The 18,634-nt window shown below is 45.8% G+C and overlaps 1 long non-coding RNA gene across 1 annotated transcript; it reads right to left on the minus strand.

Annotated features, from left to right (window-relative positions):
• Nucleotides 1-12,855: 12,855 nt before the first annotated feature.
• On the minus strand, nt 12,856-18,355 carry LOC117069025. The gene is made up of 3 exons (XR_004431350.1): nt 17,940-18,355; nt 14,686-16,888; nt 12,856-12,913 (listed from the first exon to the last, which is right to left on the minus strand). It is a non-coding gene; the product is annotated as an uncharacterized LOC117069025 (long non-coding RNA).
• Nucleotides 18,356-18,634: the final 279 nt, after the last annotated feature.

Below are 18,634 nucleotides of genomic sequence, written 5' to 3' on the forward strand. Positions count from 1 at the left end.
CCTTCTCTGGGGTGCTGCCCACGGAACACAGTCAGTAAATGCCGAATGATTGGTTGGTTGAAAACCACTTTAATTCTAGGAAATTATTATCAATTTGAACTCTGCTAATTCAGAATTTGTACTCCTGCAGGGCTTTGGCTTAATAAAAATCTTTATGAAAAAATTTTGCTTCAGTGGACACACCTAGGTGCAAATACAATTCCTGTACAAACACAGGAATTAGCTTTGTGGTATCACACCATGTGTAAGAGCACACGCAGCTTCCAAGCAGGTTCCAGACATTCGTTTCCCTATAAATTCTTATTATATGCTAATTATAAACCATTTTGCCTATGTTTAATTTTCATTATGAAATAATATGTCCTCATAATGAAAAAACTAAAGTTTATAAAATAGAAGGTGGAATCTTCTTTGATTGCACCTCCTGTGTGAAGGTGGCGCTCCACCTTCCCCAGCTGTTTTTAATAAGCTAATCCCAATGGGCATTTCCCTGTCTGCTGAATTCAAGTTGAAGTCAAGATGGAAGTAATGAGGCAGTTTTAAAATAAGTAATCATTAGTGCAGAACTTTCAATAAAATGGAGGCGAGTCATCCATCTAAACGTGCTCCTTGAGGAATCCTCCCTCCCCTTGGCGATGTCACAGGACTCCCGAGGCCTTGTGAAAGGACAACGTTGGGAAGTAAGATTTCGTGTTTTCCTTCACCCTCTGAGAGTGCGTGTGTGTTCTTGCCTGGAAGGCCTTGTCAGGACCAAACGGAGAGGCTGCCTGGAGATGACCTGTCAGCCTAATGCTATGACAGCAGCAGTTCACTGAGGACCCCAAGAGGGGGTGACAAAGAGGTGGCCAGAGGAAAGATGAGAACATGTGGGGAAGAGAGGCAGCTGCAGGTGCTGAGGGGCGCTGTCCTCACAGCCACACTGGACTTGACCCATGATGCTCCGTAGCAGGCTGCAGCCCAGAGGGTGGCTCCCAGTGCCAGCAAAGATCCACACACCCAGGCTTGGGGTGGGTGCTGCAGAGCCCCCCTTCCAGGAGCCATGCCCGACTGGACAAGAGCACATTTCCAGGGACCAATAAAGACCAAACCCCGAGGCAGCTCCCCAGGCTTCTGTCCCTGGACACCTCCTCTGACACCCTAGCAGCAACCACCTGACATGGGGGTGAAGCCTTCACAATGACTGCATTGAATTCTCATCATGGGAACTTGCGTCAGCCAGGGCCCTCCACAGAAGCAGAACCAACAGGATGTGTGTGTAGAGAGATTGATTGTAGGGAATTGGCTCATGCCATGATGGAAGCTGACAAGTCCTGGGATCTGCAGGGGGAGCTGGTAAGCTGGGGTCCCAGGAAAGCCGATGATGAAGTTCTAGTCAGAAGTCTCAAGACCAGGCAAGAGCCAATGTTGCAGTACAAATCCGCAGTGTTCGTCCCATCTGGGACATCGGGAGTGTTACCTGCACAATAGGTGGGTTCTATTGCTTGGCAGATGACAGTCCAGTAGCCTCAAGCAAGGAAGATTTAACAAGGGGATTTTACTACTGGCAGCAAGTAAAGAGGACACCAGGGATAGTCCCCACCCTAAAGCAGTGCCTTCCCGAACAAAGCTGACGACAGGGCTTTTACTAAGCTGGTGAGCTGAGACGTTGCATGTGAGGTGGGGTCAAGGCGGTGCAGGTGTGGTTGCTGATCATGTTTCTACGTACATTGCATGTATAGAAAAAGGCAAATAAGCTCCTCCCTGGGCTGGGTGTTTAGCGTGGTAAGGAGGAGAGTTCCCCAAAGCTCATCTCCAACTCAGGCACCTCTGGACTGACCAGGTTTTGTTTCTCCAGGGCTGAGCTGCTTCTTGGAACTTTCTGAAACAACAAAAACTGAGGTACAACAGTTACAAACAGGTGCTTTTGTGCCATGCATGTCCCAAACCCAGGAGTCCTGGGTTACACAAAGGCAGGAAAAAGGCCGCTGTCCCTGATCAAAGACCATCGGACAGGAGGCGTTCTCCCATACTTGGGGGAAGGTCAGCCTTTGTGTTCTATGCAGTCCTTCAACGGACTGGACACGGCCCCCCATACTGAGGTGGGGTGCGGGACAATTGGCTTTACTCAGCCTGCCGATTTAAATGTTACTCTCAGCCAGGTGCAGTGGCTCATGCCTATAATTCCACACTTTGAGAGGCCCAAGTGGGCAGACTGCTTGAGCTCAGGAGTTTGAGACCAGCCTCTGCAACATGGCAAACCCGTCTCTAGCAGAAATACAAAAAATTAGCCAGGGAGGCTGGCTCCTTGGGAGGCTGAGGTGGGAGAATTGCTTGAGCCCAGGAGGCGGAGGATGCAGGGAGCTGAGATCACACCAATGCACTCCAGCCTGCACAACAGAGCAAGACTCTGTCTCAAAAAAGAAAAAATAAATAAAATAAATAAATGAAAATAAATGTTAATCTTATCCCAAAACACCCTCGCAGACACACCTAGAATAATGATGGACCAAATATCTAGACTTTCCATGGCCCAATCAAGTTGACACCTGAAATTAACCATCACAGGGCTCATTAATGATTGCATATGTCTCAAATGAAAGGATGCATTGTATCGTAGCTGCCCTGATTTGCAGATTAATATTCACCTTTTAACGGAAGCAAATAGGTGTTGCAGGAACGATGGACAGGTTGCTTACTGCCACTGAGTGTGGAAGTGGCATCATTGTAATCTCCTGTGCCCCTCTGTCTCCTCCTTCCTCGAGTCTGTCCTTTGTCCTTTGTGAAATCCACTGGCTGGATCTGTCTTCACTGTATGCTAAGAAAACAGTCACAAAAATAGCCCGCTTCTTCTCGAATCACCAAGCCAAGGATGCTATGAGACTGTTTAGCCCACAGCTAGATAAAACACTGACAGTAAATCACTTGCTCTTTCTAAGGGTTATAAACATAACAAAGAGCTGCTGTGGAATGAGTCGGAGCTGCCCGCCTGAGTTCCAGGTCATTGCCCATCGATGACCGCCACCGGCAGCAGCTTTGAGCTGGCCTGGCGAATGGCCAGAGGCTTCGCTTTTATTTTCAGCTGCTTTCTGCTGGCCCAGGAGCAAATTCATGAGGGAGAAGCTGGAGGAGTCATTTGCCATCTTGTACATCCTCCCATTAATTAAATTATTCACTGAATGCAATGACTCTTCACTGAAGTCCTGGACATGCCTGGCACTGGGCTAGATGAGCAAAAGCAGCAAGTGCCCCTGCCCCTTTGGTGCTGCGTGAGGGTGGTGGGTGCTGGAGCTGCATCCTGTCCTGAACAGCAAGTGCCTTGCGACTCTCCCCTACACACGCCAAGTGCTTGTCATGCTCCAAATGTATCCATCTGTGAATGAAAATATCCACATTAATGAATGGATTTCTGCTAAAAGCCAGCTCAACTCATTTGCAAAACTGTTGGGGATAAAGTTTTCAGCAGGATGCAGTAAAAGGGAATTGGGCCATAACTAAATAGACGTTCCTAAATACTTCTTTCCAGATCACTGCATCATTGACTCAAGCCCGGGGCCCAGGGTCCTGCGCCAGTCCATGCTGGGTCTTAGACATGCTTCAGCCAGCACGGAGGCTATGGGGCTCATTGGGATGCACATTTTCCCAGTTGGCCAAAAGCTTAGGCCAAGGATGAGCACTTTGAAAACTCTGGCCCTTCCTCAGATGCATTAAAGAGGAGTGGCCTAGCTCACAGGTCACCTGTCTTCAGGGAACACCTGAGGCTAAGTGGAGTCCTTGCTTCCGCACGGAATGCTCTTGGTCCAAGCACAAGACCTCTGTCTAGTGAGAGGGCAGGAATGAAGGTGACTTTATGGACAGTTTCCTCTCTCATTAAAATAAAGAAGTGACCCAGCTGCCTCTGCCCATCCAGGCCCTGCTCATCAGACAGGCAAGGGTGACAGAGGTGGGCCTGAGACAAGCAAGCTGTCTGGTTTCCTGTTTCCATGTGGTCTGGAGAAAAAAAAAAATAACAAAGGCCCCTTACTCCAACTGTAATTCCAGCCAATCAGCATCAAAGGCCCAAGAAGCTTTTAACCACATGTTTCTGCTTTAGGGGATCAGTGACTTTCCCAAGGCCCTGCATGCACAGCTAGGCTTAACTTCCAACTCATAGTTACCTTTTCCTTATGTGAATGCTAGAACTCATGCCCAGAGGTGGATGCTAATGAGACATATGTTGTATGAAGGGCACGTTGGACTACCATGCATGAGCTGGGAAAACCCCACTGCTACATGGTTCCCCTTACTTCCTTTACTGCAGAGCCTCATAAAAGAAACCCACACCCTGACTTCGGGAGTGACCCTCCCAACCATCTCCACTATCCATCAACCATCTCCACCATCCACCAACCATCTCCACCATCCATCAACCATCTCTACCATCCACCAACCATCTCCACCGTCCACCAACCATCTCTACCATCCATCAACCATCTCCACTATCCATCAACCATCTCTACCATCCATCAACCATCTCCACTATCCATCAACCATCTCCACCATCCACCAACCATCTCCACTATCCATCAACCATCTCTACCATCCACCAACCATCTCCACCATCCACCAACCATCTCTACCATCCACCAACCATCTCTACCATCCACCAACCATCTCCACCATCCACCAACCATCTCTACCATCCATCAACCATCTCTACCATCCACCAACCATCTCTACCATCCACCAACCATCTCCACCATCCACCAACCATCTCTACCATCCATCAACCATCTCTACCATCCACCAACCATCTCCACCATCCATCAACCATCTCCACCATCCATCAACCATCTCCACCACCATCTATTGACCATCTTTATCATCCATCAACCATCTCCACCATCCATCAGTCATCTCCACCATCCATCAACCATCTCTACCATTCACCAACCATCTCCACCATCATCTATCGACCATCTTTATCATCCACCAAGCATCTCCATCATCCATCAACCATCTCCACCATCGATCAACCATGTCCACCATCCATCAACCATCTCCGCCATCCATCAACCATCTCTATCATCCATCAACCATCTCCACCATCATCTATCGACCGTCTTTATCATCCATCAACCATCTCCACCATCCATCAACCATCTCTATCATCCATCAACCATCTCCACCATCATCTATCGACCATCTTTATCATCCATCAACCATCTCCACCATCCATCAACCATCTCCACCATCCATCAATCATCTCCACCATCCATCAACCATCTCTACCATCCACCAACCATCTCCACCATCCATCAACCATCTCCACCATCCATCTACCCTCACCATCCATCAACCATCACCACCATCTATCAACCATTGCCACCATCCATCAATCATTTCCACCATTCATTAACCATCTCTACTATCCATCAGCCATCACTACCATCCATCAGCTGTCTCCACAACCATCAACCATACCCACAATCATCTCCTAGATCTCCTCAGATCTTTAACTCGCCAAATCCTCATCAGCATTAATTCTCAGCTGAAACAATGTTCAATATCCTCTGTCCCTCCAGGACTCTCCATCCTTTATCACATGTTACTGTCTCAACACACAATTCTCTAAGAGCATCTTGTTCATTTGTGTGTTTATATTGTGCCTACTACCTGCACACTCCCTGGGGGCTGGGATTACTTTCTCCTTGCTTATGATGGTCTCCTCCGTGCCTAGAACTGTCTGGCCTGCACTCGGTACCCAAAAAAATGCATGACATGTGAATAAACATGTGTATAGGATTGTGACTATCAAGTGATTCAACTCTTGTAATGATTTTAGCTCAGTTCTGGACACCCTGCAAGAACTCAAGAAAGTGTCTGTATTGCTATTAAGCACTTAGGAAGGTCATGTTTTAGGTTAGCTCTTTGGTTACAAGCAACAAAGTCTCCTCTCAGACTCACTTGGGAGTAGGGTTTTCACTTGGGTTATACAAGAAGCCATACAAGGAATCCCAAGGAAACTGAGATGTTCAGGCTGTGGGGCAGGTTCTCCCAGGGACCTATGGGGGAAGACCTGAATCTGGGTGGCTCGGAGTGCTCTGCACCAGGACTGGGAGGCTGTGTCTCATGGGTTCCTCCAGAAACTGCCAAGAAGCTGGCTGCTGCCTACTTCTTCCTTTTGCACCAAACACTGGCAAATCCTTCCCAGGCGTCTGGTACAAATGAGCCTAGTCAGCCCTGCTTGGATTTAATCCAGACCATAGGGGTTTTGTGTCATTGACTCAGCCAGGAAGGGGAAGCTCCTCAGTCAGATGCTCCGCCCTGGACCAGTCAGCCTGGGAGAGGCAGGACCACAGGGTGCCAATGCTTCTGCTCTCCCCACGGTGCAGTGAGGGCAGGATGGGTTTTGCAGCTTCTCCTTTAAGAAGGAGCAGGGAGGCTGCTGCTGGACAAGGTTCCCAACTGTGAACATCACATAGACAAATACTGTGCTGCACTGAAGCAGACCTGGATGATTTTCAGGAGGGAGAGGTTGCAGACCCTCTGCCACAGAGCCAGGTCTCAGGCAGATGTGTTCTCTCCCTGAGTTGGGCAAGGCACATGCTGTGGCATCACACAAGCCCTCTGTCCCCAAGGGGCCTTGATGGAGAAGGAACACTCCTATGGGCTGAGGCCAGGCTTTCAGGTAGGTCCCAGGAGCCAGAAGAGGGGCTCTTGCAGCTGCAGACCCAAGACAACAAAACTAAAAATGTGTTGAATTTGCAAAGTGAAGAGAAACAGATGGGAGGTGTTGGGGGAGTAGGCCTTGCCCCTCTACAGTGTGAATCTGCAGGGTTTCCTCCATATCCTTCCCTCCTCCCAGCTGCATAGCTGGAAACCAAGAGGAAATCAAAGAAAGATGGTGATGATGATTATTTCTGTGATAGGCATCACATAGGCAGAAGCAACTTCAAACTCAAAGGTTAAATAATATATCATTGTGTGTATGCACCACACTTTGCTTATCCACAGCACAATTTGCTTATTCCAGGAATCCCTGGAAATGGGTGCTCCACCAGTTCGGGGCTCTCTGAGCCCTCAATGGCCCTGTCTTCATGGAGCGTCCCCATCCTCACTCTTTCACCTCTTCTGTTCTCTTTGGATAACCTCAAATTTTATTTAGCCTCCAGTCATTGATTCTTCCATGGATTCAAGTCAGTTAGCTCATCTCAGGCTGCACTGGGGTTAGGACACCTTTTGGAAGGTCAAAGGACTTTTATAATCCCTAATTGTCTGCTGCTCTTGACCAGCAACTTCCTGCATCCCTATCCTCCAGAGGGCTTGAGCCACCAGAGACGTGGCCTCTAGATGCCCAGCCAGGATGCTGGACAACACCTGCATGTGCCCACATTTTGTCAATTGTACAGGTCAACATGGTTTGCCAGGACCCAAAAGAGAAAGCAGAGGTGAGGCTCCTGAAGAGCGGGCTGTTTGTGGTTCAGCCCAGCACACTGAATGAGGACCAGCAAGTAAAGTGAGCTGACTGCTCCCACAGGCCAGAGGTTTATGATGGCACTCAGACCCTCCGGAGATGAAGGTGATGGTGTATTCCAGTGTTTGTTTCATGAAATCTGTCAATGAAGATAATTAGAGGCAATGATCTTGAGGATAAATCAGAGCTATGCAGAACACCATTCTGCAAACTATAGATATACTGGAGATACAAGAGGCTCTTAATGGTCAGCCCTAGGGAGACACAGGAAAATCAAATGTTGTGTGAAGCCCCTGTGACCCCAAGAACTTGTCTATCCGAAGGCTCCCCTGTGCTGCCATGTTCACAATGATGGAGGTGGCATTGCCTACGCAGTTCCTGGAGGTGAAACTGCCCAGGTGAAAGGTTAAAATGCACCTCACCTTCTGCAGAGCAGTCCTACTTCTCCATTCCCAGTCTAGGGAGATGCCTGCATTCAAGAACAAGAGGCGGCACACAGAAGGGGGTTCATTTCAGCATTTATGGTATTAGCAATAACATTAAAATTAAACTAGAATACCACTCCTAGGTATATGGCCAAAAGGATTGAAAACAGGGACACAAGCAGATACTTGTACATGAGTGTTCATAGCAGCACTCTTCACAATAGCCAAACAGGGAAAATGACCCAGATGGTCACAAGTGATGAATGGATCCACAAATTGTGGTGTGTGCACACAAGAAAATACTATTTAGCCTTAAAAAGAAAGGATGTTCTGGCTGGGCGCAGTGGCTCACACCTGTAATCCCACCACCTTGGGAGGCCAAGACAGGTGGATCACCTGAGGTCAGGAGTTTGAAACCAGCCTGACATGGTGAAATCACATCTCTACGAAAAATACAAAAATTAGTTGGGCACACTGGCAATCCCAGCTACTCAGGAGGCTGAGGCAGGAGAATCGCTTGAATCGGAGGTTGCAGTGAACCGAGATCACGCCACTGCACCCAGCCGGGGTGACAAAGTGAGACTGTCTCAGAAAAAAAAAAAAAAAGAAAGAAAGAAAGGAAAGAAGGAAGGAAGTTCTGACACACGCTCCAATACGAATAAACCTTGGAAGCATTATGCTGAGTGAAACAAGCCAGTCACAAAAGGACAAATACTGTATGTTTCCACTTATATGAAGTACTTAGAACAAATAGGAAAATTCAAAGAGACAGAAAATAGAATGTTGGTTACCAGAAGCTGGAGGGAGGGAAGGAGGGAGGAATGGGGAGATACTGCTTAATGGATACAGACTTGATGTTTGGGACAATGAAAAAGTTCTAGAAATAGTGATGATGGTTCATAGCATTGTGAATGTATCAGATATCACTGAATTGTATGCTTAAAAATTGTGGAAATGGTAAATTTTGCATTATCTATATAATTTTACAGAAAATACTGATCTGGAAGCAGCTTTGTCTTAGTTTGGGCTGCTGTAACAAATTGTCATAGACTCAGTGACTTCAGCAACAGATATGGATTACTCATGGTTCTGGAAGCTGCACACTCCAAGGTCAAGGCACCGGTGAATATGCTGTGTAGGGAGAATCCTGATTTCCACTTCCTGATTTGCAGATGGTACCCTCTCTGCACCCTCACATAGCAGAAAGAGAGATAGAGCTCTCTACCTTCTCCTTACAGGAGCACTAATCCCATTCATGAGGGCTCCCTTCTTACCTAACTACCTCCCAAAGGCCTCATCCCCTAACACCATCATCTTAGGAGTCAATATTTCAGCCTGTGCATCCAGGAGGGACAAAAACATTCAGGCCATAACAAGCCTAAACTGCTCACCAACAGGGAACTTGGGAGATAACCCCTGGTCCTTCTGTAGCAGGAGCAGGCGCACATTTTCTAGAAAGGACCAGACAGCAAATGTGTTAGGTTTTGTTGGACATTCTATTTCTGCCTTGTATCATCTTTTGTATTTTTTAACAACAGCTTAAAATGTAAAAATCATTCCTCGTTTGAGGGCTGTGCAAAAACAGACTGATGGCGGGATTTGGCCTGTGAGCTGTAGTTTGCAGAACCCCTGGTCTATGCTATGAAAAATTATGTCAACGACAAAGAGTTCAGTACTTTTATATGCACTGATACTGAAAGATTTCCAAGATATACTGCAACAAAAACAACTTGCAAAGTGATAAAGTGTGGTATGATCGTATCTATGGGAAAACAGAACCACCTATCTTTACATGTGCGTATCTGCCTGTAAATGAAAAGTCTGGAAAGGTGCATGCAGATCCATTGATAGAACTTACCTCTGAACTGGGTTGGGGTGAAGGTCAAGGCGAATTTTTGTATTACTTTACATTTTTGCATTTTTAATAAGCATTAAAAAATTACTTGCACAATTCAAAATAAGTGTTGCAAAAATTTTGAAAGAAAGGATTAATATTTGCATTATGACAGTGGTTTTTCTCTCCTTGGGAAACTCCGTAAGTCTCTTCATATGCCATATGACCCCAATGTTCTACTCTGACATCCAAGGGAAATGCTTTGCCCAGAGAAGTAGAGAACATTTTTTACAGCTGATGGCTCTGAGACCTTAATAAATTCCCACAATGCCCAGTTTCTACTTCTTTCCGCTCCTAGACATAAAACGAGGATATTTATGGACACCACAGGGTATTGCAGTTGTTAATTGGGACGCCCTTGGAGGGCTGAGATGGCTCAGTCCTGTGCTTTTCTACAGAATGCCTCTCTCTAAGGAAGGCACTAGTTAATGACTGGCTTTAATTTTATGACCTGGGGCCTGGGTGTCAGGTAAACAGTTTTACAACCTCTTTAACATAAGCTAGAGGGGCAGATGACTCACTGAGCCTCTCCCAGAACACAGGCGCATTTCTTTTCTCCTTTCCTACTGGCAGGGCAAAAACCCAAGCTTCTCCGGCTTCATGCCCTATTCAAGCAGGCTGCAGCCTCAGGGGTGATGCATGAAGGGCTCAGGCCAGTGTTTCTTTGGAGGGTGAAGGTGAACAGTCTTCTCTGATATGCTCCCTCTCCCTTGGGGTAGGTGTGTCTGCCATGCAAGCAGGTTGCTCACCGAGCCACCAGGCCCCTTAGTGAGCCCTTGCTCCAACCCCAGCCCTGTCCTCAGGTCAGGCCCCTGCTCATAAAATTCTCTCCAATGAGCTGTGATACACGTGAAGGTGCAGGTTTACCGGGAAGCCTGTAAATCAGGGAACTCGAGACAGCCCCGGACTCCTTCTCGAGGCCACTTAAAGTAGCAAAGCTGTGGCACTGGACTCAGCCCTGCGCTGGTCTCTGCACAGACTCGGGTAATCATAGCTGGTCTGGGAGGATGCAGCCCTCGAAGAGTTTTGGAGCATCTCCATGCTTAGATGCTCAGTGCCTCACGTGTACCCGGGAGGTATGTGAGTATCTTTGACCCCACTTCACAGATTGGAAACCAAGGTTGTGCGTTGATGCTACTGGCCAAAGCCACAGAATGTGGGCAGAAGTGAGACCTACCAGGGAGTTTTCCTCCAGTGTGAACAGCTTTTCCTCTTCTGAGTGCCTTCTTAAAGGAAGCAGGTAAAGAAATAGCTACAGATGTGTGCACTAACCTCTCTAAAGTCACTGCGATCCAACCAGTTTTAAGGAACAATTACGACTCTACTGCTGTGCATTTTCATTTGTAAATTCATAATAGTAATCGATCTCCCTGAAACTCTGGTTTCAAGGATTCAATGAGATAACGTTAGGAGAACACTTAGAACACATGATGCCTATTAACTAAATCACGGTGGCGGCTTTTGCTATTGCTGTGATTGTGGAATCTGAATTCTTGTCATCTTTTTGCAAACCAATGGGGAAAGAACATTTAGAAACCATGGCCCACTCCACAGTGTGTGTGGATCCCTGTGACTGCCTCAGTCCTCAGGAAGCCCAGAAAAGGCCAGCAGCTTCCTTCTGGAAAGAGGCAAAAGCCACCTTCTTGGAGGCATCTGGTCCAGCACATCCCACGATGGAATGAGATTAAATCCCTCCGTTAAGTTATTCACTTTCCCTATGGGCTGTTGCTGCAAGTGCTGCTATCACCCTGGAAGGACCACGCATTTTGCTTTTCCTGGTGTTGTAGGTTGATTGCTTTTGTTACAAAATAATTCACGCCAGCTGCAGTAAATACAGAAAATATAAATGTAGATAAAGTAAAAACTCCACCCATATACCTCAATACCATCCACACAGATAAAAGCAGAGAATGCATGCATGTGTGACCTTCCAGACAAATGCTGTGATGTGTGCACATACACATACATGTGCACAGGCATGCATATGTGCACCTGCACACAGGCATACACTCATGCACAGGCATGCACACAGGGTCATGTGCACAGAGACACACACATGCACACAGAGGGACACACACAGACACATAAGGACAATTTGATTTCCTACTGTCTTTCCTTGACAATATTAAGATTACACATGCACATCATCCTAAGATTTGCTTTCTACATTTGACCATACTGGTGACCCTTCCATGTCAGAGCACAGGATCAACCACATTCTTTCTCACTGCTGTAACACATTCTATATGAATGTATCTCGATTTATATAACTGCTTCTGCACTCCTATACATTGCAATATAATGGCCCCCAATGATTTCCTCATACAAATGATGCTGAGATGAATCTTTTTAAAATACATCACTTAAAATACATTCAAGCTGGTATTTCTATAGGCTAGAACAGATCTGTAAACTTAAGAAATGGACCTGCCTGCGTAAGAACTCTTGACTTGAAGTTAAAGGCTTCCAAAGAAATGAACATGCCATGTTAACGTAACCACCTGCCTGTCTCTCACCCAGACGCCAGCCTCTGAAGGTTCCACTTACCTGAAATATTCCCATAGTCTGTCTACATTAATTAGCCTCAACAGATAATTATTTGACAAGTTACATGTTGTCATAATTTGCTTGAGACTTTGGGAAGAGGTGACATAATATTGTGACAAGGTACTGTGACACTTGGAAAATCTTAGCGCCCCATGTGTGCCCCTGGTCACAAATTCCCAGCCCAGCCCGGGCTCACACACACTGCAGCATCTTTGCCAGAGATAGATTGCTTCTACTTAGGTCGAGCTGCAGTTTCCAGGAAGACACTCAATCATGACACATTACTTCTCACCTTGCTGAATTTGTGAACAGGATACAATATATCTTGCCTCCGAAATAGCCAATTAGAAATAGAGAAAGAAGGCCAGGAGCGGTGGCTCACGCCTGTCATCCCAGCACTTTGGGAGGCCGAGGTGGGTGGATCACGAGGTCAGGAGATCAAGACCATCCTGGCAAACATGGTGAAACCCCGTCTCTACTAAAATACAAAAAATTACCCGCATGTGTTGGTGCACACCTGGAGTCCCAGCTACTTGGGAGGCTGAGGCAAGGAAATTGCTTGAACCTGAGAGGCGGAGGTTGCAGTGAGCCAAGATCATGCCAGTGCCCTCCAGCCTGGTGACAGAGCAAGACACCGTCTCAAAAAATGAAAAGAAAAGAAAAGAAATAGAGAAAGAAGCGGATTAATGTTGGAGCTCCCATAAGCTAGCCATTTCTCCCTCCTATTTTAGAAGAATAAAACATTCCAATTAAGACTTGGTAGCTAAGTAGTATGGTCTAGAACTATCCATGAACTTCACAGGGTTTTCCCACTCACCCTGTACAACAAAATCTGTGTTAGTCTTCACACTGAGAATTACAGAAGCAACTGCATCAGACAAAGACAGGTCTGCGTTTTTTCTTCCAACCCACTAGGCCCAGATTCATGCATGGAAGCTTAATTTATTTTGCAAAGTGAGGATCATCGCAGCCTGAAGTGTTTAAAAATCACTCATTCCATCTAATTAGATCTTTCAGTAGCTCTGAAAGTTAATATTACACCAATTGTGGCACTAATGAACATCATGATCTTATGTGTCATGGAGACAAGCCCCGCGTAGACATCTCAACATCTGGACGTGTGTGCTATCAGGAGACAGCACTGTTCAGCCTCATTTTTGTGACTTTATTGAGGGGCAAGTAGCCCAACTTAACAAGATCACATGACGTCTGAGTGCTGTGGCTATTCAGCCTGCTATATTTGAGGAGAAAAAGGAAAAAATATATAACCACACATGATTTAACAGAACTGACATGCCATTTATTCAACTTTTTTCAAAACCCCATGTTTTCAGCATCGACCTCATTAAAAAACCTCTAAGCAGGGTGAGGATCTAGGTCCTGTATATGTTAATAAAACCATCGATTTTCACGGAGCCAACTTTTGTCTGGCATCAGGGAACCTAACAACACTCCATGAAAACATGGCTCGTGTCAATTTCCAGTGCACCACTGTTAACATCCAATTTCGAGAGCACATCTTTTATTTGTAAAAACAAATTGCTAGAAAAAGCATTTGCCACTGGCATTCTGTGTTTCTAGTTCTACCATGTATCCTCATGGAAAATTTATAGGAAATATTTTTCTAAATTCCTCTGCATCTCATATAGTATGGATGTTTATTATATATTTAGAAACATATGTGGCTTGATTAATTTTTTAAATGACAGCCCATGAATTTAAAATAAGGTTACTCTGGGGTGCACAAATTAAATAGCTTCCAATGAAGGATTAAGAATGGAAGGTAAAGAGGGCAGAAGCTATGGACCTACTGCAACACACAAGCTTAAATTAGCATTTAGTGTGGGGCCTTCTCAATCAACAGCCACAAGCCGTAAAGCCGCAGCCTCTCTAGGTTGGGGAGGTAATAATAATGACTCTGGGAATTAAAGCAAGGAAATTAAGAACATTTGCGGGAGAGTTCAAGGAAACCAATCGTTCTCTAGAATTATTGATTGAATGATAAGTCAAGTAATATTAGCATCAAGTAGAGAGTGCAGACCCAACAAGTAAATAAAAGAACAATACATTTTAAATGCAATTGTTTCAAAGGGAACTAAGCAATCACTCTATTAAATACAATGCTTGGTGCTGAATGCATTTAAAGCTCCCAGTATGTCGGTGTGTGCATATAAAGTATTGCAAAACAGAACCAAAAGCAAGTTGAATAATAATGTGAGCAGGTCCTGGGATAACCTGTCAAATCAGGCTGCTGATATCACAATTTGGGTGACAGCAGATCATGAGGCAAAGCCATAAACGAGGTAATGAAGTATTAGCAGAAACAAGGTAAAAATGTGTGACTATAAAAGCCACGCTGTCCAGGGCAGGCGCTCAGAGTAACTAACCTGTCAAGGATGCAGCTCAAGGAAGGGTTTGGGTCCCACGTGATCAGGGAACAAGCCAGGGTCCCCAGCCTGCCAGCAAGGGGCAGCCCGCTGGTTCCTTGTGTTTCACTTTCACAGCGCTTTGCCTTTTTCGTTTTTTAATGCCCTGCTGATATTTAAAACTTAGGTGATTTCACTTAAATATAAAAAAAGAATTCCTGGCTTTTCATAGAAAATTCAGATCTAATAGCCACTGTAGTCACCTTCCCACACAACTGGAATTGGCTGTAGCTACAGAGATGGGGAGAAGGGGGTTTTCTTTCTCTGCTCTGCACACCCAGTGAGTTCTGCTTCCTCACACACCCTGCCTGACCCAGGACACTTGATTTTGAGACGTCTTGTGCAAGAGGACCCCGAATATGAGTGAACTATCTTCCCTAATAGGCCAGTAGGGTTTACCAGGATGTGGTTGAGCAGTTGAAAAACACAGACTTTCCAGGCCCTGATGACTTTATATGCAGTGGTGGCTTTCTTTATGCATCATTGTAAAGATTATATAAAGATTATGAGAGTTTGTGTGCTCCATGCTGTATGGGGAGAAAATCAATTTCTCATTCTTCTAAAAAGCTCACATTGCAACTGGAATTTTCCCTGAGCCAAGTAAACAAAACTGTCATTTAACTTGAGTGGGGAAAAGGTGTTAGAAAAAGTCTGTATCGTTCTACTTTCAACTTTCCTATTATTATCTAAGTTCGACTGGTTTTTCGAGGGGTGACTAAGATGAAGCCATCCTTCGGAGTTTGTAATCGAAGTGTTTTATAATTTAAATTGCCAGGGAAAGATTGCAGCCATGCAGCTGGGAAACTGATTTTGCTGTTGTTGTCATTTCTTTTCTAGGGAAGGTTCAGCCCTACGTGGTGCCTACTTCTTAGCCTGACGATGGGGTGTCCAGCAGGTGAAGCAGTTGAGAAGCAGGCAGTTGACCTTGGCTTTGACATCCTCCCCGGATGTAGACCCCAAGGTGCCCCACTGAAGATGCCTTTGGGATGGAAAACAAGCTTTTTGAAGATTGTTTCCCAATTCGTACATTTGAGGCCAGGAAGAAGTTCTGAGGTAGCCTAGAGCCCTGTCACTGCTAGAAGATTCCTTCTCAGAGGATTGGTCTACACATCTGGGAGAAAACAGGCTTCAGAAACCATCCACTCTGCGGTGACTGCTCTGGCTTATTGACGTGCATTGATCTGGCATGCCTTATCGGCATGCAACGGGTCATTCCACACATCCCAAGTGCAGTGGCAGGCTGCATAGCATGCTTGGCACACTGCTTGGCACTTAAGTAATGATGGATGTGTGCTGGCTTAACTGCTGAGAAGCCACTAAATAACAGCCATTAAGGGTTGAGGAGTTCAAATCTGGGTGCTCCTCTGTGTTGGCTGGAAAAGTTATTTGATCGCTAAGCCTCATTTATAAAATTAGAATAGTGAGTTTTACATTGCAAGCATTCCATGAGATAACATGAAAACTGTAGCCCAAGGCAAGCATATAAATGTTGTTGTTGTTGTTGTTGTTGTTGTTTATTACCACAGGAAATAATCTGCTTTCTTATCTTTCAAGGACCCATCTTTCAGGAATTGATTGGACTTGAGCAAATAAATTGGACGTCTATTGATCAGCACTCCTGCCAATAACTTAGAACATCGTTTCCCAGTCAATGATTTCAGAAATGAAGACATTGCAAAACAGTGCTCGTTGCCTGTCCACTACAGTAACTGATTCTAAATGTTCACTTCAGTGTGTCTGCCAGAGGAATATAAAACCAATATGGGTGTATTGGCCACACATTGGAGAGATGAAAAGGCTTCCTGAACATTCTTAGTAAATGTGCCATTTGTTCCTGGTGGGTGAAGCATTTCATGATTCATGCAATATTGTAAATTTTTATTTTCTTTACATAGACTTGGCTATTATTGTAATTTCTACTCTTGGGGGAAGGTAATATGAATTCATCCAAGTTAACAAAGCCTCTTGGAGATAACATCTTCAGGACTCAGGGCCATTCTCAGGGTACAATTAAGACATTTGTCTGCTCGGTATTCACATGAAGATCCAAGGTTGCATCATGCTAAGTCACTGCATGCATTTCACGACATGAACACGAGCTTGCATACCATTTCAGGCAGGGCAGCGATCACAGTGGAGTCACCGTTAGAGAAGCTGAGAGGTTCTTTGGAATAAACCACAGGTCATTAATAAGAGTAACAAGTGTGCCACCTCATTAGAAAGTAGGGCAATTTGGCCGGGCGCGGTGGCTCAAGCCTGTAATCCCAGCACTTTGGGAGGCCGAGACGGGCGGATCACAAGGTCAGGAGATTGAGACCATCCTGGCTAGGAGGATCACGAGGTCAGGAGATCGAGACCATCCTGGCTAACATGGTGAAACCTCGTCTCTACTAAAAAATACAAAAAACTAGCCGGGTAGTCCCAGCTACTCAGGAGGCTGAGGCAGGAGAATGGCATGAACCCGGGAGGCGGAGCTTGTAGTGAGCTGAGATCCGGCCACTGCACTCCAGCCTGGGCAACAGAGCGAGACTCCGTCTCAAAAAAAAAAAAAGAAAAGAAAAGAAAGTAGGGCAGTTCAGAGGACACTGAGCCCTGGAGGGAAGGTTCGGGCCACAGCGTGCATCACTGCATTCCACGTGCTCTGCTTTGCCCCAGAGCTCGGAGGTAAATCTGGAGAGAAGAAAGAGCTGTGGTTTTCTTTTCTTTTCTTTTCTTTTCTTTTTTTTTAAATGGAGTTTTGCTCTTGTTGCCCAGGCTGGGGTGCAATGGCGTGATCTCAGCTCACTGCAGCCTCCGCCTCCCGGGTTCAAGCTATTCTCCTGCCTCAGCCTCCCAAGTAGCTGAGATTACAGATGTGCGCCACCTTGCCTGGCGAATTTTTCTGTTTTTAGTAGAGACAGGGTTTCGCCATGTTGGTCAGGCTGGTCTCAAACTCCTGAGCTCAAGTGATCCACCCGCCTCGGCCTCTCAAAGTGCTGGGATCACAGGCATGAGCCACTGTGCCGAGGCCGTGGTTTTCTGTTTGGGATTCAGGGCATTCGCCCTCCAGAAGGAAGCTGAGCTATGTCTCTTACTAAACGACATACACTGTCCCTCGAGCACCCTCGTGGTACACATGAAACACATTCGAGGAACTAAGAAAAGAGCCTTCATTTGACAGAGCGGCACACCCATGAGACTCATCACTTACACTCGCAGGCAGACATCCCACCTACCGAAGCTTGGCCGGCTCCACAGAGTGCATTTTGTCCTTACAATTCTCCATCTCGCCAACAAATCTCTGAAGGTTTCTCCTGTTCCTTGGCACGTAGAGGTTTTGATTCGATCTTCCAGCTGATGACATCATTCTTGAAGAATGAGCACTAAATGCTTCCGGCTTTTCTGGAATTCATGTAATGCAAACAGGAATTCATGTAACCAACTATTGCTTCCTCAATACGTTTGGCGGAAATAAGCTTCCATTTGAACTCCAGAATCTTCTCCTGACCAGCAAAGAGCTGGTGTCAGCCTTCTAGGTGAACAGTATTCTGTTAAGTTGAACGCCCCAAGCCCACGCCCCTGAGCTCCCTCACGCCTTACAAAGATGCACATCTGCTTCCAGACACTCCGAAAGGGACGTCTGTTGGTCATATCTTAGCCACTTCTGTGAGTGAAGAAATATGTTGAAATATTTTGAAAGCTGCCAAGTCCACCTTCCTCATTCCACATGTGTGAAGAACTCATTGAGGTTACCATTTGTCAAGAGGCTGCAAACATTTCCTATCATGTGTCCCAATCCACACTTCCATTTCAACATCCGTCGCAGAAATCCACAGTCTCAGTTGCTTTAAGCCCCTCATCCTCCTGCCTTTTCCACTCAAACCAGAATTAACCATCATTTATTTCTAAGAACAGAAAAGATGTCACTGCC

The sequence above is a fragment of the Trachypithecus francoisi genome, unplaced genomic scaffold, assembly GCF_009764315.1.
Source record: "Trachypithecus francoisi isolate TF-2019V2 unplaced genomic scaffold, Tfra_2.0 Lachesis_group21, whole genome shotgun sequence".
NCBI classification, from domain to species: Eukaryota; Metazoa; Chordata; class Mammalia; order Primates; family Cercopithecidae; genus Trachypithecus; species Trachypithecus francoisi.